This window comes from Rutidosis leptorrhynchoides, chromosome 11 (assembly GCF_046630445.1).
Source record: "Rutidosis leptorrhynchoides isolate AG116_Rl617_1_P2 chromosome 11, CSIRO_AGI_Rlap_v1, whole genome shotgun sequence".
NCBI lineage: Eukaryota > Viridiplantae > Streptophyta > Magnoliopsida > Asterales > Asteraceae > Rutidosis > Rutidosis leptorrhynchoides.
Window position 1 is genome coordinate 267,834,539 of NC_092343.1, and position 22,032 is coordinate 267,856,570.

Below are 22,032 nucleotides of genomic sequence, written 5' to 3' on the forward strand. Positions count from 1 at the left end.
TGGTGGGCGCGAGTAGTACTATATGGATCCATAGGGCTTGACATCCCCGTCTGTTCTAGGTATAGAAACCCTAGCCTGAACTATAAAACAGACGTATGCTATTTGAGTTTAGTACACATTGGTTTGCGTGTATTGTACATGTTGGTTGCATGTATGTTAAAACAGGGGTACTTATTATATAGACGTTAAAGTTTAGTTACCAGGGTGCTCAATCTTGTACAATATTTTGATAAACGTTTCTGGATGAAACAACTGAAATCTTGTGATCCACTTTTGTATACAGATTATGCGAAACACTAAAACTATGAATTCACCAACCTTTGTGTTGACACTTGTTAGCATGTTTATTCTCAGGTTTCCTAGAAGTCTTCCGCTGTTTGCTGATATGTTAGACAAGCTATGTGCATGGATGAAAAGACCCGTTCATATACATTATAAACGATTCACAATAGTTGATTACATCATGAGGTATTTAGACCTCTATATGATACATTTTACAAACATTGCATTCGGTTTTAAAAGACAAACTTTCTTTACAACGAAAGTTGACGGCATGCACACCATTTCATAATACATCCAACTATACTTGACATAATAATAATCTTGATGAACTCAATGACTCGAATGCAACGTCTTTCAAAATATGCCATGAATGACTCCAAGTAATATCCTTAAAATGAGCTAATGCACAGCGGAAGATTTCTTTAATACCTGAGAATAAACATGCTTTAAAGTGTCAACCAAAAGGTTGGTGAGTTCATAGGTTTATCATAACAATCATTTCAATATATTAATAGACCACAAGATTTCCGTTTATAAATATATGTACACTCGCAAGTGTATAAAAGTATTCTATAAATTGTAGGCACCCGGTAACAAGCCTTAACGTTCATGTTTTACCCTCTGAAGTACACCAGATCAGGTGTGTTTAAAATAACCTCGAAGTACTAAAGCATCCCATAGTCAGGATGGGGTTTGTCAGGCCCAATAGATCTATCTTTAGGATTCGCACCTACCGTACATAGACAAGTAGTTTAATGTTACCAAGCTAAGGGTATATTTATGGTTTAAACCCACGTAGAATTAGTTTTAGTACTTGTGCCTATTTCGTAAAACATTTATAAAAAACAGCGCATGTATTATCAGTCCCAAAAATATATATATAAAAGGGAGCAAATGAAACTCACCATACTGTATTTCGTAGTAAAAATACATATAACGTCATTTAACAAGTGCAAGGTTGGCCTCGGATTCACGAACCTATATTAATTATATATATTTATATGTTGGTCAATATTTGTCTAACAATTTTTGGTCAAGTCATAGTGTACCACAGTCCTAATGCTCGAGACTAATATGCAAAAGTCAACAAAAGTCAACTTGACCCAAAATGACTTCTAAAATTTATACGTGTTTATTATATAACTTAACTATAGTCGTTTTATATATTTAAATATATTTATTAAATAATAAAAGTCATTTATTAATAAAAATTTATATTAACGTTTATATATGATAAAATATACTTTTATATATCTTAAGTAGTAAAATTTATAAAGTTCACTTAATATCGTAAAACTATAGTGGTAAGTATTATTAATGTAATTATATTACGCGTGGTGAAAAATATCTTTGTATCCCCTATTTATTTGATAAAATAATATTGATCATAATAATGATAAGTAAAAGTTGTATTATTTTGTAATAATAATTATTATTATTCTATAAAAAAATAACAATATTTATATTTACTAAAATTGGTATTATGATAAAATGATAATACTAACATAATAGTAATAATGATATTTTACAATAACAATGATATTTCTATTAAAATAATAACGACGATAGTAATAATAATCATTTTAACAATAATACTAAAATTCAGTTGACTATAACTTCTAATCCGTTCATCGAAACCATTCGATATCTAAATGAAAAGTTCTTAATTTTTCGCTAGCTTTCCAATGACATGCATATCATATACCATATCTCAGTAGCATATGTATCTAATTCAGGATTCAACAAACCTATCTAAGGACAATATCGAATGTACAAGCATGCATAATCCTATATACTCGAGCACTAGTCAGGGATACACTATTGATATATAAAAGTTAAGTTATGAGTGCTCACGTATCAATATTGAGATTCAATATTGCAGGAAAGTACGTAGACGCAACGGAGATGATAAACACTAGATTGACCTCACGTGTATACCCATGAACTATACCCATCACCTCCATAGCTATAACCCATAATTTCTTTAGCTTCGACTCATTCAAAAAAACTATTTTGAAATCACTCGGACATCACTCCGTCGTAATATTTTATGTATACTAATAATATCTTGAAATAATACAGAGCAAATATATATATATATATATATATATATATATATATATATATATATATATATATATATATATATATATATATATATATATATATATATATATATATAAATCGATTGAGAGAGTTTAGAGAAATATATTTTCAAGTTTCTATGTAATAATGAAACCTATTGAATTCTATTTATAATATATTTTTGAATTATTAAAGTGAATTATTAAAGTATGAATTATTAAAGTGAATTATTAAAGTATGAATTATTAAAGTGAATTATTAAAGTGAATTATTAAAGTATGAATTATTAAAGTGAATTATTAAAGTATGAATTATTAAAGTGAATTATTAAAGTATGAATTATTAAAGTGAATGATTAAAGTTAAAGTAAAGTAAAAGTAAAGTAAAGGTAAAGTTAAAGTATAGTAAAAGTATAAAAACTATGTATGTATAATACGCGTATAAATATATATAATATTAATTTAAATCGTTATATATATTTAATGAAATAAAATATAAATATCGTTATATTTATTATATTGGTTAAGTAATGAGTTGTCAAAAGTGATTCTAGATAATTATAAAAGTTATATACATTTTAATAATAAAGTTCTTTTTAAACTGAAAACGTTTTTGTACGTTTGAAAATAGATTAATAGAATATTATGGAAACCAATTCTCCACTAGCTTTTGTCTAACTTTCGTAAATGACACTTTTTATTTTTATTTATAAATAGCTTTACAAATTATTCCGAATATCGTTAAGAGGAATAGATTTTCTCAAATCATAGTAGACCTCTCAACAGAGACTTGTAATCATAATTCAATGTTTCTAATAATTCAATCATTTAATATATATATTTTTTAATTTCGTCGATAATCATATTGAAACAAATACGTTCATATAAAGCATTATACGTTTAAATACTTTGTTGACATTTTCAATTTATAACATATACACATATACATACATATTCATATATGTTCATTTAATGGTTCGTGAATCATTGGAATTAGGTCGAGGTTTAAATGAATGTATAAACATAGTTTAAAATCCTTGAGATTTAACTTAACAAACATTGTTTATCGTATCAGAATAATATAAAGATAAAGTTTAAATTTAGTCAAAAATTTCCGGGTCGTCACAGTACCTACCCGTTAAAGAAATTTCATCCCCGAAATTTGATAGAGGTCGTTATGGCTAACAATGAGAATGTTATTATGACGATTTTGAAGTTTTATCATGTCTAAGAAGTATGGTTAAAATAATTCGATTACTCAAAGCGTATGAGGGAAGTTATCGTAAATGAAGGAAATAAGATTATAGTGATTCATCATATCTTTTGACGTCATCACAATTGATCTCCGAATTTAAAGAAAATCTTTGTAATCTATGTTGGATTTGATGCTTCGGTGATTAAGGAGATTATGATCCTCTTTGAATTAATACGATAATCCATCTTGATTTCTCTGTCGAGTATTTCACTATAAATCCACCTCCTTCGTTTCCTTACAACTCACACCTTCTATTCTTTCTCCCTCAACTCATATTTTAAAGTATTTGTCAATATGCTTCATCCAGTACTGATTCTCGATATACTCCTCACTTTCATATCTGTCGTTCTTCTTTTTCATCTGCCTTCAGAAGAATCTATTTACTTCTACTATACTCTCAGTTTTATAGTGTTTTTAGTTCTTCCGTGTCTTTATATTGCTATATGCATCGATATATACGGTTTATAATTTTTGTGTAGTTGTTGGGTTTTATATCTTCCCTTATATTTCAAAGCCCCTGCTTTTGTCTTCTATAATCATTGATATCCATAGTTAATGCTCCCTTCTATTTGCTGCGATTTATACTCCAATTTCCATTTTAGAGTTTTGTCCTTTCGTTTCTTCTTCTTGCGATTAAGCAACGTTTGTAATGGTCCAGTATTCGCAGATATGAATTTCAGAATGAACATAGTTAATGTTCTAAGAAGGAAATGGTAATGGCACGATCTTGATTTGTTAATTTACCAGAATACCCTAAAAATACCGAATCATCAAGAAAATATATTCTTGATATTTTTAGAGATTAAATAGAATACAAGTGTCGTGTAACATGGAACATGATGACGGCATGGTCTGTGAATCGTCATGTCCCATTAGAAACTCAGCATGACTTACTGTAATATAATCACGTTGATCAAGTGTCATTATATTATACTAACTCATGCTTCAGTTCCCAACACTACTTCAAAACATTCATAATTTAAACTCGAAAGTTTATAGAATATAGAAACTAATAGTTTCTTATATGATGTAACATTGATAGCGCAAAGAGATAAATGACTTCAGATAAGATTAGTTGTGAAAATATCTTCAGAAATATCGCGGATATTTATAATGAAAGATATGATAATATCTTAGAATTTCTAATATTGATGGATGATGATGAAGATTTATCTGTAAAGGTTTAGAATAAAGAGTAAGGTATTCATTAATGAATTTAGCAGGCACTGAATCATTTGGATTCTTTGAAGGCAGATTTAGTATTTGTGATTTGTCCACAGCCTCCTTCATAGTCTGTTCAATCCGTTTTCCAGTTCCAAACCTTATCTTTTTCTCAGCTTTACCACCTTACTATTCTTTGTCATCAAACTTTTTACTGTTAAGATCGTTTACAGTTTTTGATGCTTCGTCAGCATTTCAAGAACTAGTTTGCAGTTCAAAATATTTTTCAAAACTTCACATTCAAAGTATGTAAGTCCAGGAGATAAACGTTTTACGTACACATATAACTGTTGGCGTCGACATGCTGCGAGATTTCAAAATACTGGTTACTGTTTTCTGATGATTCGTATGACAATTTTCGTTACAAGATGCGAATGAGTAAATGATGTGATGTCAATAAATATAATGATTTTTCAAAAAGTCAAAGATAATTGAAGTTGTTGGTAAGTTTATTGCTAAGGTGGCGAGATATGAAAGGTCCCCAGTAACGATGACGAAAGGGCAACGTATCTATCGAGGTTATAATAAGACTAGTCCGACTGAAAAGTTGAAGTTGACTTGCTGGAGCTGTGACAAAACTTTCTACTTTGAAAAGGAATTGAAAAGTCATTTTAGTTAATAAATGCAAAAGGGTCTGACACGGATACTCGTCAAACTATGAATTTGGCTTTGAGAGCTTTTTAGGTACATAAATGTGGGTAATATGTGGTTGGATCATCATCTCGATTGTTCATTGTTTGAAGTGTCTTCAAAAACTTCGGAGAGTTTGAACACAGTTTGTAATCGTTAATATACATATGATGTTCTAACACAGTTTTGAAGTCAAAGTATAGCTTTGAAAGATGTAGGAATCTAAGAGTGATGTCTTCTATTTAATCATGACTTAAATTTTGATTTGTCAAAAACAGAATGCGTAATCAAATTTAGGTGAGAATGGTTGTTTTGATTTCTATACAAGAATGTATATTGTTGTGAGATTTTGGGAGTATAGTTGATGATTTGCTTAATCAGATTCGAAAAATGTAACATATTAATTGTGAATTTATATATCTCTCGGGTATTACCTACCCGTTAAAAAAAATTCACAATTAATATTTTGTACAGCAGAATTTTATTACAGTCTTTATGAAAATATATATGTGCATATTTTCTTCAGATGTAACATAGATTTAATGAGTTAATATTAAATTAAACTCATTTGATTTACGGTTGAAACTAGAACTGAATAATCCCTAAAGACATTAGAAATTACATAACTTTTACGGAGTATTTATTCAATAAAATTGAAATTATGAATTAATACTTCGTTATTTATTGGTGTTTATAACCCTTGCACCATATTCTCTAAAGCCACTACTCGAGCACGAAGCTCGTTGACTTCTTTTATTACACCGGGGTGATTGTCGGTTCGGACGAGCGGATAAATAAAATCTAGAATTTGATGTAGTATATAATCGTGACGAGATACTCTGGAAATGAGAGAGAAAATGGTGTTTCGGACCGGTTCGCCGGTAAGTGCTTCGGGTTCATCGCCAAGAGGGCAATGTGGTGGATGGAAGGGATCACCTTCTTCTTGTCTCCAATTATTGAGGAGGCTGCGAACCTATCCCCAATTCATCCAGAATAGATGATGGCTAATTGGTTGATCCATTCCGGTCACACTGCTTTCGGAGCTTGAGTGGGATTCCATATCGGAATTCGAGGGACTTGAACTAATGACGAATTCCATTTCGTTCGATTGAATAAAGGATTTTTCAATATGAAATGATTTTTCGGCTATCGGGTGTATTCTAATTACATAGAATATCTATATATATAGCGCAAAAGATTTCGTAGATAACGGAGGAAATTACGGGATATGTCAGGCAAAGTTTACAGTAACAGATACGCTAAGATATGGATTAGCAGATACGCTAAGATATGAATTTTATCTATACACTATTCATGCAATCAATGCAGTAAGACGTGTCTAAACTAAGAATGATAAGTAGGCAATTTCCGACAAAAATGATAAGCAAAACTTTTGACATGCAGACACGGTTGAAGTCCAGGCTCACTAATGCATCCTAACGACTATCAGTTAGACACACTAATGCAGACCTGGTTCGCTAAGACCACCGCTCTGATACCAACTGAAAGGACCCGTTCATATACATTATAAACGATTCACAATAGTTGATTACATCGCTAGGTATTTAGACCTCTATATGATATATTTTACAAACATTGCATTCGGTTTTAAAAGACAAACTTTCTTTACAACGAAAGATGACGGCATGCACACTATTTCATAATACATCCAACTATAATTGACATAATAATAATCTTGATGAACTCAATGACTCGAATGCAACGTCTTTCAAAATATGCCATGAATGACTCCAAGTAATATCCTTAAAATGAGCTAATGCACAACGGAAGATTTCTTTAATACCTGAGAATAAACATGCTTTAAAGTGTCAACCAAAAGGTTGGTGAGTTCATAGGTTTATCATAACAATCATTTCAATATATTAATAGACCACAAGATTTCCGTTTATAAATATATGTACACTCGCAAGTGTATAAAAGTATTCTATAAATTGTAGGCACCCGGTAACAAGCCTTAACGTTCATGTTTTACCCTCTGAAATACACCAGATCAGGTGTGTTTAAAATAACCTCGAAGTACTAAAGCATCCCATAGTCAGGATGGGGTTTGTCAGGCCCAATAGATCTATCTTTAGGATTCGTGCCTACCGTACATAGACAAGTAGTTTAATGTTACCAAGCTAAGGGTATATTTCTGGTTTAAACCCACGTAGAATTAGTTTTAGTACTTGTGCCTATTTCGTAAAACATTTATAAAAAACAGCGCATGTATTCTCAGTCCCAAAAATATATATATAAAAGGGAGCAAATGAAACTCACCATACTGTATTTCGTAGTAAAAATACATATAACGTCATTTAACAAGTGCAAGGTTGGCCTCGGATTCACGAACCTATATTAATTATATATATTTATATGTTGGTCAATATTTGTCTAACAATTTATGGTCAAGTCATAGTGTACCACAGTCCTAATGCTCGAGACTAATATGCAAAAGTCAACAAAAGTCAACTTGACCCAAAATGACTTCTAAAATTTATACGTGTTTATTATATAACTTAATTATAGTCGTTTTATATATTTAAATATATTTATTAAATAATAAAAGTCATTTATTAATAAAAATTTATATTAACGTTTATATATGATAAAATATACTTTTATATATCTTAAGTAGTAAAATTTATAAAGTTCACTTAATATCGTAAAACTATAGTGGTAAGTATTATTAATGTAATTATATTACGCGTGGTGAAAAATATCTTTGTATCCCCTATTTATTTGATAAAATAATATTGATCATAATAATAATAAGTAAAAGTTGTATTATTTTGTAATAATAATTATTATTATTCTATAAAAAAAATAACAATATTTATATTTACTAAAAATGGTATTATGATAAAATGATAATACTAACATAATAGTAATAATGATATTTTACAATAACAATGATATTTCTATTAAAATAATAACGACGATAGTAATAATAATCATTTTAACAATAATACTAAAATTCAGTTGACTATAACTTCTAATCCGTTCATCGAAACCATTCGATATCTAAATGAAAAGTTCTTAATTTTTCGCTATCTTTCCAATGACATGCATATCATATACCATATCTCAGTAGCATATGTATCTAATTCAGGATTCAACAAACCTATCTAAGGACAATATCGAATATACAAGCATGCATAATCCTATATACTCGAGCACTAGTCAGGGATACACTATTGATATATAAAAGTTAAGTTATGAGTGCTCACGTATCAATATTGAGATTCAATATTGCAGGAAAGTACGTAGACGCAACGGAGATGATAAACACTAGATTGACCTCACGTGTATACCCATGAACTATACCCATCACCTCCATAGCTATAACCCATAATTTCTTTAGCTTCGACTCATTCAAAAAAACTATTTTGAAATCACTCGGACATCACTCCGTCGTAATATTTTATGTATACTAATAATATCTTGAAATAATATAGAGCAAATATATATATATATATATATATATATATATATATATATATATATATATATATATATATATATATATATATATATATATATATATATATATGTATGTATGTAAATCGATTGAGAGAGTTTAGAGAAATATATTTTCAAGTTTCTATGAAATAATGAAACCTATTGAATTCTATTTATAATAGATTTTTTAATTATTAAAGTGAATTATTAAAGTATGAATTATTAAAGTGAATTATTAAAGTATGAATTATTAAAGTGAATTATTAAAGTATGAATTATTAAAGTGAATTATTAAAGTATGAATTATTAAAGTATGAATTATTAAAGTGAATTATTAAAGTATGAATTATTAAAGTGAATTATTAAAGTATAAATTATTAAAGTTAAAGTAAAGTAAAAGTAAAGTAAAGGTAAAGTTAAAGTATAGTAAAAGTATAAAAACTATATATGTATAATACGCGTATAAATATATATAATATTAATTTAAATCGTTATATATATTTAATGAAATAAAATATAAATATCGTTATATTTATTATATTGGTTAAGTAATGAGTTGTCAAAAGTGATTCTAGATTATTATAAAAGTTATATACATTTTAATAATAAAGTTCTTTTTAAACTGAAAACGTTTTTGTACGTTTGAAAATAGATTAATAGAATATTATGGAAACCAATTCTCCACTAGCTTTTGTCTAACTTTCGTAAATGACACTTTTTATTTTTATTTATAAATAGCTTTACAAATTATTCCGAATATCGTTAAGAGGAATAGATTTTCTCAAATCATAGTGGACCTCTCAACAGAGACTTGTAATCATAATTCAATGTTTCTAATAATTCAATCATTTAATATATATATTTTTTAATTTCGTCGATAATCATATTGAAACAAATACGTTCATATAAAGCATTATACGTTTAAATACTTTGTTGACATTTTCAATTTATAACATATACACATATACATACATATTCATATATGTTCATTTAATGGTTCGTGAATCATTGGAATTAGGTCGAGGTTTAAATGAATGTATAAACATAGTTTAAAATCCTTGAGATTTAACTTAACAAACATTGTTTATCGTGTCCGAATAATATAAAGATAAAGTTTAAATTTAGTCAGAAATTTCCGGGTCGTCACAATGGAGTCGTACATGGCATATTTTTCAAGAAAACGTTGCATTCACCAAAACATCACCATGTATCTTATTTTGACTGCATTGTCAACGGAAGTACTATTGTAAACTATTATTTACGGTGATTATCTATATGTAGAAATCATCAGATGTCGAAAACCTTTTATTTGAATATTCATTTATGGTGTACCTTTTCAAAAGAATGCAACGTTTACAAAACGTATCATATAGAGGTCAAATACCTCGCAATAAAATCAATGAATGACGTATTGTCCATATGGATTTGGAGCGATTGTCACAGTTGGTATCAGAGCGTTGGTCTTAGTGAACCAGGTCTTGCATTAGTTTGTCTAACTGATAGTTGTTAGGATACATTCATAAGTCTGGACTTCGACTGTGTCTGCATGTCAAAAGTTTTGCCTATCATTTCTTGTCGGAAATTACCTGTCTATCATCTTAAGTCTAAACGCGTCTTATTGCATTGATTGCATAGATAGAGTATAGACAAAATTCATATCTTGGCATATCTATTACAGTAAACTTTGCCTGACATCTTCCGTAAAATCCTCCGTAACTTATGGGATTCTGGTATTATAAATACATATGTAAACTATGTATTGAGGAGTACCAAATTAGTCCTATAATCTATTTCATTCCAAAAATCTTTTCCTTGATTATACAAAAGGGATCCTGTATCTAGTTCAAATTCCTTAGATTCTGACAGCTATTTCGATATGGATTTCCACTCAAGTTCCGAAAATAGCATAACCGGAATGGATCAACCAATTAGCCATCATCTATTCTGGATGAATTGGGGATGGGTTCGTAATATACTTAATCATTAGAGACAAGAAGAAGGCAATCCCTTCCATCCACCACATTCACCTCTTGACGAAGAACCCGAAGCACTTACCGGTTAACCTGTTCGTAACACCATTTTCACCCTTATTTCCAGAACAGCTCGCAACGACTACGTAATATCCAATATTCTAAATCTTATTCATCCGCTTGTCCGAACAGCCAATCATTCCAGTATAATAGAAGAAGTCAACGAGCTTCGCGCTCGGGTAGTGGCTTTGGAGAATATGGTGCAAGGATTACAAACACCAGCAGCAGCACCAGCAGCATAACCAGTATCACCATCATCAACACCAACAGTATCATTACCACTACCAACGACAACATCCCCATCACACGCCTCAACATCACAATATGTACCTCGAATATCAACATCATACGCACCATAGGTACCAAGGAGTACCAACAACAATAAACGATGAAGTATTGATTCATAACTTCATCGGAGAAACATTCTACGGCGATTATGTAATCTCTAAAATCTTAGAGATTATTTATCACAGTTCTAATCATAAATCAGATGAGTAGAGAGGAGAATAGAAACTCCGACAGGAATGGTGCGTAAGGTACAAGCTAGACTTGTTTTACCAACAGCATCAATAGTACCCTTAGCCTCACCAGTACAGTCAGTGCTGTCAACATCACCTCTAACATCACAAGCTCTGCCAGTTCAAGAAAGTACCGTGGACATCATTAAGAGTCAACAACGAGTATATTGTATCAATGAGTTATGAAGTATTAACTCAATTCCTCTAAAGAATTTATATGTATATCTTATATATATAAATTTTAAAACCATCATAAATCTTTTTGTACTAAGCTATTATGTATGAATTGAAAAAGGGTAAATACTACTTGGATAATTCATATTACTAATATGCTATGATGCACATCCTGCGTTAACAACTTAACCTTCGTTAACTACAATCTCTGTTTCAACTCAATGAATTCCATTTCATAATAAACCAAGTGTATTATTCAATTACATAATTGATTCTATTTTCATTTTCGATGTACTCGAAACTTTCCAGAAAACATCATCTGTGCCTTGTAAGGTTCACAAGAATTCCACGAGCATCAACATCCTTCACCGAGAAATATCAATAAGAATAAATAATGAAGTATTGATTTCGTTAGTGAAATACCCCGCAAAGATTATGTAATCTTTAATATTTTAGAGATTAATCATTTCTAAGTCAAGCCAAAAATCAAATGAGCTTAATATGATATTAACTCATTAAATCTGTATTACATTTGAAGAAAATATACATACATATATTTTCATAAAGACGGGAATAAAAATTCTTTTGTACAAAGTATTAATTGTGAAATCTTAAACAGGTAGGTAATACCCGGGAAATATTTAAGTTCGTAATTAATATGTTACACTATACATTCTTCAACTTTGATTCAAAAATCATTAACTATACTCACTATCTTCACAGTGAAACACAAACATTTCATAAAAATTCAATTACATATTCTGATATTGACGGATCAGAATCCAAGTCATAACTCTGAACCGGTGACGTCATTCTTAGATCTCTACATCTTTCAAAACTATACTTTGACTTCAAAACTGTGTAAGATCCTTTAGCGTTGTTTTTACCAAAAATAATCTTGCAATCTTTTTTCAAAGTATCCAGTTTTACTATACTTCCAACCAGTCAACCTCGACTTTTCAGATTAGCCTTATTATAATCTTGACATATACATTCTTGTTATCGGGGAACCTTTTATGTTCCACCACATTAGCAGTAAATTTACCAACAACTTCATTGATCATTGACCTTCCGAAAAATCCTTATACTCATTGAAACCCTATCATGTACTCATCCACGTCTTGTAACGATAATTTCCATACCAACTACCGGGAATTAGCAATCAGCATTTTGAATCTCGCAGCATTTTCTATGACAACAGTTATATATAGATAACATCTATCTTCTAGACTTACATACTTCGAATGTGAAGTTTCTGAAAAATATCCCAAACTATGAAACTAGTTCTCTGAAATTGGAACAATGCTGATGAAGCAGCAAAAACTGTAAACGACCTTAACAGTCAAAAGTTTGATGATAAAGAATAGTATGGTGGTAAAGCTGAGAAAAAGAGAAGGTTTCGAACTGGAAAACGGATTGAGCAGACTATGAAGGAGGCTGTGGACAAATCACAAAGACGAAATCTACCTTCAAAGAATACAAATGATTCAGTGTCTGCTGAAATCCTTAGCAAATACCTTGCTCCTTACTCTAAAACCTTTGTGGGCAATATTCTTCATCATCATCTTATCTTAAATATTCTAAGATATCATCGTATCTTCCATTATAAATATCCTCCATATTTATGAAGATATTTTTATAGTTATTCTTATCTGAAACCATTCATCTCTTCGCGCTATCTGTGTTACATCATAAAAGAAACTATTTTAGTTTCTAAATTCTGAAACCTTCAAGTTTAAAATATGAATGTTTTGAAGTAGTGTTGGGAACTGAAGCATGAATTAGTATAATATAATGACACTTGATCAATGTGATTATATTACAGTAAGTCATGCTGAGTTTCTAATGGAACGTGATAAAGGTTCACAGATCATACCCTCATCATGAACCATGTTACATAACTCTTTCATTCTATTTAACCTCTAAACATATCAAGAAAATATTTTTCTTAATGATTCGGTCTTTTTCAGATATTCTGGTAATTTGACAAATCAAGATCGTGCAATTACAATTCCCTTCTTAGAACATTAACTATGTTCATCCAAAACTCCATACCTATGAATTCTGGACCATTATTCGCTTGACTTAAAGTCGGGAAGAGAAAACGAAAGCATGAAGCTCCAAAATATAATAGAGAATATAAAGCCCGATAACAACACTTAAATTACAAACCGTGTATATCAATAAGTATTGCAACATAAAGACACGGGAGAACTAAAAACACTATAAAGCCAAGAGTATAGTAAAAGTGAATAGATTCCTCCGGCGGTAGATGAAAAAGAAGAATGATAGATATGAAAGTTAGTAGTATATCAAGAATCAGAACTGGATGAAGCATTTTCGCAATCTATTAAAAAGTATTAACTAAGGAAGAAGATTATAAGAGTGGTGAAAATAAATGAAATGGAAGAGGTCAATTTATAGCGAAATATCAGACATAGCAATCAAGGCAGATTACGCATTTAATCAAAGAAAATCCTAATTTCCGCAAATTTCGAAGAATCAAATCTTATTTAAATAATGAAGATTTTCTATTCCTTAAATTCCGGAAATCAATCGTTACTACGTCAAGAGATAAGACGCATCTCTATTCTCCATTTCACTCTATTACGATAACTTCCCTCATACGCTTCGAGTAATCGAATTATTTTATCCATATTATTGAATGTTGATAAAATTCTATTTACCAACTCATATTCGTCATGTAAACATTTTTATTGTTAGCCATGACGACCTCACTCAAATTTTGGGACGAAATTTCTTTTAACGGGTAGGTACTGTCACGACCCAGAAATTTCGGTCAAATTTAAACTCTGATAACTCCGACAAGATAATCAAATTGATATGTTGCATTAAAATATTTTCATACATTTAATTAACCTCCGGACTTTACCCTACAATTCACGAATAACCTATAAGTTAAAACTCGAACCCGTCATAATTTATATATGATTTTACTTTCTTAAACGAAGACATTTTATGATATAATAATTTCTATTATTATAACCTTTTAATAAAATGATTTTGAATATAATTAGTTTTGGAAAACTAAATTTTATAATATTTATATACGAAATGATTAAAAATTTACTATTAAACAATGCCATTTCAAATTAAAATTTTTTACGTATTAAGTCATTTTATTTTTATGATATAATTTTTGAAATTTTTTTTAGAAACGAAGTTAAATTAAAAATGTACAAGTTGTAAAGCACAACGTACAACAACGTAACTTAAATAGTTGAATTGAAATTAATTAATTTACTATTCACATGAAAGTGACATGATAGAAATTATTAATTATAAGTTACATAGAATACCCCTGAAGTATTTAATATATACGACTTTTTAAAATTTTAATATTCGATTTACGAATCATATTATTTTATAATAATTATTATATTATATTTATATTATTATTTTATTATTATATATATTAAAAACGATGTCGACACAAGAAACATCCAAATTGATGATGGATGTGGCGTTTTTTTTTATTTACACATTTTTATTATTATTATTATTATATTATATTATTATATTATTATTTCATATATATATATATATATATATATATATATATATATATATATATATATATATATATATATATATATATATATATATATATTACGTAGTTATTATTACTCTTATTATCATTATTAGTTTTAATATTATCAATTATTATTAGTGTTATACATAAAATACTACGACGAGATTATGTCCAAACGATTCCAAAAATGGTTTTCAAGCGAGATAGAGCTAAGGAAATTATGGGTTATAGCTATGGAGGTTATGGGTAATGTTCATGGGTATTATTCACAAGTCAAACCTAGTGTTTATCATCTCAGTTGCGTCTACGTACTTTTCTGCAATATTGAATCACAATGTTGATACGTGAGCATTTATATCTTATCTTTTATATATTAATTATGTATCCATGTCTAGTGCTCGAGTATATATATTTATGCATGCTTGTATGCTAAATTTTGTCGTTAAACAGTTTATAATGAATCATGAATTAAATACATATATTACTGGTAAAAGGTATATGATATACATGTTTTTGAAAAGCTAACGAAAAATCAATAACTTTCCATTTAGATATCGAATAATTTCGATGAACGGATTAAAAGATATGATCAACTAAATTATGATTGACGTTAATTGAAATTGCTTTTGAATCTGCAATTAAGATTTAAACAACTTGTTTCTGAGATTGATAAATTGGATTTTTGAATATTACCAACCGAGTAAATGAATCCTTATATAAGGTACGTCCCGTTTTGTTGAACTTTTGTCAAAATCGAATTTTTAAAACGACTTTGGATAACTTTTGTATGATCTCGAGCATTAGGATTGTGATACACTATGACCAGACCTAGCTTGATAGACATTTATTGACCAACATATGTTCTCTAGGTTGAGATCTATGACTATTTGGTAATTCGAGTTTCAGTCACATTTTGGTGAACGACTTTGTATGCTGCTAAGGTGAGTTTCATTCTCCCTTTTTAATTGCTTTTGCAATCTATATTTTTGGGCTGAGAATACATGCACTTTATTTTAAATGCAATGGACACAAGTACATACTTAATTCTACAATGAGTTTGAACCGAAAATCCCTTAGCTTTGGTAACTAGTAACTACCGGTTATAAGAACTGGTGGGCGCGAGTAGTAGTATATGGATCCATAGGGCTTGACATCCCCGTCTGTTCCAGGTATAGAAACCCTAGCCTGAACTATAAAACAGACGTATGCTATTTGAGTTTAGTACACGTTGGATTGCGTGTATTGTACATGTTGGTTGCATGTATGTTAAAACATGGGTACTTATTATATAGACGTTAAAGTTTAGTTACCAGGGTGCTTAATGTAGTGACCCAAACTTTTCCATGTTTATATATATTAATTGAGATTGATATTTACATGACTAAATGTTTCCAATGTGTTAAGCAATCAAACTTGTTAAGACTTGATTAAATGAAATAAGTTTCATATAGACAATTGATCACCCAAGTTGACCGGCGATTCACGAACGTTACGAAATTGTAAAAACTGCATGTTGTGGTATATATAGACATATATATATGGTTGACATGAGATTATGACGAGTAAGTATCTCACTAAGTATATTAACAATGTGTGATATACATAAGAAATGAGATTACTAAGTTAAGAAACTCGAAATGATATATATAACGATTATCGTTATGATAACGTCTACTAAATACATATGTATCATATTAAGATATTGATACACTATATTTAACATGATAAAATGATATTTAAATATATCATTAAGTGTGTTAACAATGAACTACATATGTAAAAACAATACTACTAACTCAAGAATTACGAAACGAGACTTATATGTAACGATTATCGTTGTAACGATATTTTAATGTATATATCATATTAAGAGATATTCATACATCATAATATCATGATAACATAATAATTTAACATCTCATTTGATATAATAAACATTGGGTCAATTTTTAGGATTGGCTGGTTACTACAGAAGATTCATCCAAGATTTCTCCAAAATAGCAAAACCCTTGACTGCATTAACGCATAAAGGGAAGAAATTTGAATGGAAGGATGAACAAGAGAAGGCATTTCAGTTATTGAAGAAAAAGCTAACTACGGAACCTATATTGTCATTGCCTGAAGGGAATGATGATTTTGTGATTTATTGTGACGCATCAAAGCAAGGTCTCGGTTGTGTATTAATGCAACGAACGAAGGTGATTGCTTATGTGTCTAGACAATTGAAGATTCACGAGCAAAATTATACGACTCATGATTTGGAATTGGGTGCTGTTGTTTTTGCATTAAAGACTTGGAGGCATTATTTATATGGGGTCAAAAGTATTATATATACCGACCACAAAAGTCTCCAACATATATTTAATCATAAGCAACTGAATATGAGACAACGCAGGTGGATTGAACTGTTGAATGATTATGATTTTGAGTTTCGATACCACCCGGGGAAGGCGAATGTGGTAGCCGACGCTTTGAGTAGAAAGGACAGAGAACCTATACAGGTAAAAGCTATGAATATAATTATTCGTACTAACCTTACTACTCAAATAAAGGAGGCGCAACAGGGGGTTGTAAAAGAAGGAAAGTTGAAGAATGAGATACCCAAAGGATCAGAGAAACATCTTAATATTCGGGAAGATAGAACCCGATATAGGGCTGATAGAATTTGGGTACCAAGGTTTGGAGATGTGAGAGAAATGGTACTTAAAGAAGCACATAAAACCAGATATTCAATACATCCCGGAGCGGGGAAGATGTATAAAGATCTCAAGAAACACTTTTGGTGGCCGGGTATGAAAACCAATATTGCTAAATATGTAGGAGAATGTTTGACGTGTTCTAAGGTCAAAGCTGAACAACAGAAACCATCAGGTCTACTACAACAACCTGAAATCCCGGAATGGAAATGGGAAAACATTACCATGGATTTCATTACTAAATTGCCAAGGACTGCAAGTGGTTATGATACTATTTGGGTAATAGTTGATCGTCTCACCAAGTCAGCACACTTCCTGCCAATGAGAGAAGATGACAAAATGGAGAAGTTGGCGTGATTGTATTTGAAGGAGGTTGTCTCCAGACATGGAATACCCATCTCTATTATCTCTGATAGGGATGGTAGATTTGTTTCAAGGTTCTGGCAGACGTTGCAACAAGCATTGGGGACTCGTCTAGACATGAGTACTGCCTATCATCCAAAAACTAATGGGCAGAGATAAAGGATGATACAAACGCTTGAAGACATGCTACGAGCATGTGTTATTGATTTCGGAAACAGTTGGGATCGACACCTACCGTTAGCAGAATTTTCCTACAACAACAGTTATCATTCTAGTATTGAGATGGCGCCGTTTGAGGCACTTTATGGTAGAAAGTGCAGGTCTCCGATTTGTTGGAATGAAGTGGGGGATAGACATATTACGGGTCCGGAGATAATACAAGAAATTACCGAGAAAATCATCCAAATTCAACAACGATTGAAAACCGCCCAGAGTCGACAAAAGAGCTACGCGGACAGTAAAAGAAAAGATACAGAGTTTGAAATTGGAGAAATGGTCATGCTTAAGGTTTTATCTTGGAAAGACGTTGTTCAATTTGGTAAACGGGGGAAACTAAATCCAAGGTACATTGGACCACTAAACATTATAGATCGTGTCGGACCAGTAGCTTACCAACTGGAGCTACCTCAACAACTCGCGGCTGTACATAACACTTTCCAAGTCTCGAATTTGAAGAAATGTTTTGCTAAAGAAGATCTCACTATTCCATTGGACGAAATCCAAATCGATGTAAAACTTCAATTCATTGAAGAACCCGTCGAAATAATGGATCGTGAGGTTAAGAGACTTAAGCAAAACAAGATACCGATTGTTAAGGTTCGATAGAATGCTCGTAGAGGACCCGAGTTCACCTGGGAGCATGAAGATCAGATGAAGAAGAAATACCCGCATCTATTTCCAGAAGATTCGTCAACACCTTCAACAGCTTAAAATTTCGGGACGAAATTTATTTAACGGGTAGGTACTGTAGCGACCCGAAATTTTCCATGTTTATATATATTAATTGAGATTGATATTTACATGACTAAATGTTTCCAACGTGTTAAGAAATAAAACTTGTTAAGACTTGATTAAATGAAATAAGTTTCATATAGACAATTGATAACCCAAGTTGACCGGCGATTCACGAACGTTACAAAATTGTAAAAACTACATGTTGTGGCATATATAGACATATATATATGGTTGACATGAGATTATGATGAGTAAGTATCTCACTAAGTATATTCACAATGTGTGATATACATAAAAAATGAGATTACTAAGTTAAGAAACTCGAAATGATATATATAACGATTATCGTTATGATAACGTCTACTAAATACATATGTATCATATTAAGATATTGATACACTATATTTAACATGATAAAATGATATTTAAATATATCATTAAGTGTGTTAACAATGAACTACATATGTAAAAACAAGACTACTAACTCAAGAATTACGAAACGAGACTTATATGTAAGGATTATCGTTGTAACGATATTTTAATGTATATATCATATTAAGAGATATTCATACATCATAATATCATGATAACATAATAATTTAACATCTCATTTGATATAATAAACATTGGGTTAACAACATTAATTGAGATCGTTAACTTAAAGGTTTCAAAACAACACTTACATGTAACGATTAACGAAGACTTAACGACTCCATTAGAATGTATATACATGCTGTGTTTTGATATGTATTCTTACACTTTTGAAAGACTTCAAGACACATATCAAAGTACTTCTACTTAACCAAAATGCTTACAATTACATCCTCGTTCAGTTTCATCAACAATTCTACTCGTATGCACCCGTATTCGTACTCGTACAATACACAGCTTTTAGATGTATGTACTATTGGTATATATACTCTAATGATCAGTTCTTAGCAGCCCATGTGAGTCACCTAACACATTTGGGAACCATCATTTGGCAACTAGCATGAAATATCTCATAAAATTACAAAAATATTAGTAATCATTCATGACTTATTTACATGAAAACAAAATTACATATCCTTTATATCTAATCCATATACCAACGACCAAAAACACCTACAAACACTTTCATTCTTCAATTTTATTCATCTAATTGATCTCTCTCAAGTTCCATCTTCAAGTTCCAAGTGTTCTTAATAAATTCCATAAATATAGTTTCATAAAAATCAAGAATACTTCCAAGTTTGCAAGTCTACTTCCAAGCTTTCTAATCCATTCCAAGTAATCATCTAAGATCAAGGAACCTTTGTTATTTATAGTAGGTTATCTGTCTAATTCAAGGTAATATTCATATTCAAACTTTGATTCAATTTCTACAACTATAACAATCTTATTTCGAGTGAAAATCTTACTTGAACTGTTTTCGTGTCATGATTCAGCTTCAAGAACTTTCAAGCCATCCAAGGATCCTTTAAAGCTAGATCCATTTTTCTCATTTCTAGTAGTTTTATCCAGAAAACTTGAGGTAGTAATGATGTTCATAATATCATTCGATTCATACATATAAAGCTATCTTATTCGAAGGTTTAAACTTGTAATCACTAGAACATAGTTTAGTTAATTCTAAACTTGTTCGCAAACAAAAGTTAATCCTTCTAAATTGACTTTTAAAATCAACTAAACACATGTTCTATATCTATATGATATGCTAACTTAATGATTTAAAACCTGGAAACACGATGAACACCATAAAATCGGATATACACCGTCGTAGTGAAACCGGTGGCTATTTTGGTTTGGATAATTAAAAACTATGATAAACTTTGATTTAAAAGTTGTTCTTCTGGGAAAATGATTTTTCATATGAACATGAAACTATATCTAAAAATCTTGGTTAAACTCAAAGTGAAAGTACGTTTTTCAAAATGGTCATCAAGATATCGTTCTTTCGACGGAAATGACTACCTCTTTAGTAATTGACATGTAACTTAAATTTCCAACTATAAACCTATACTTTTTCTATTTGGATTCTTAAATTGGAGTTCAATATGAAACCATAGCAATTTGATTCACTCAAAACGGATTTAAAATGAAGAAGTTACGGATAAAACAAGATTGGATATTTTTGATCTTTTTAGCTAAGGGAAATGTTTAACAAATATGTATAAATCATATCCTAGCTAACTTATATTGTATTATACATGTATTCTAATATATTATGTAATATTGGGATACTATAAACACGTATGCAAATGTTTTGACATATCATATCGACCCATGTATATATATTATTTGGAATAATCATAGACACTCTATATGCAGTAATGTTGGAGTTAGCTATACAGGGTTGAGGTTGATTCCAAAAATATATATACTTTAAGTTGTGATTTAGCCTGAGACGTGTATACACGGGGTCATGGATTGATTCAAGATAATATATATCGATTTATTTATGTACATCTAATTGTGGACAACTAGTTGTAGGTTACTAACGAGGACAGCTGACTTAATACACTCAAATCTTTAAAACATAATAAAAATGGTTGTAATTATATTTTGATCATACTTTGATATATATGTACATATTTGTATAGGTTCGTGAATCGATCCGTGACCAAGTCTTATTTCCGAGGAAGGAAATATCTGTGAAAGTGAGTTATAGTCCCACTTTTAAAATCTAATATTTTTAAGATGAGAATACATGCAGGTTTTATAAATGATTTACAAAATAGACACAAGTACGTGAAACTACATTCTATGGTTGAATTATCGAAATCGAATATGCTCCTTTTTATTAAGTCTGGTAATCTAAGAATTAGGGA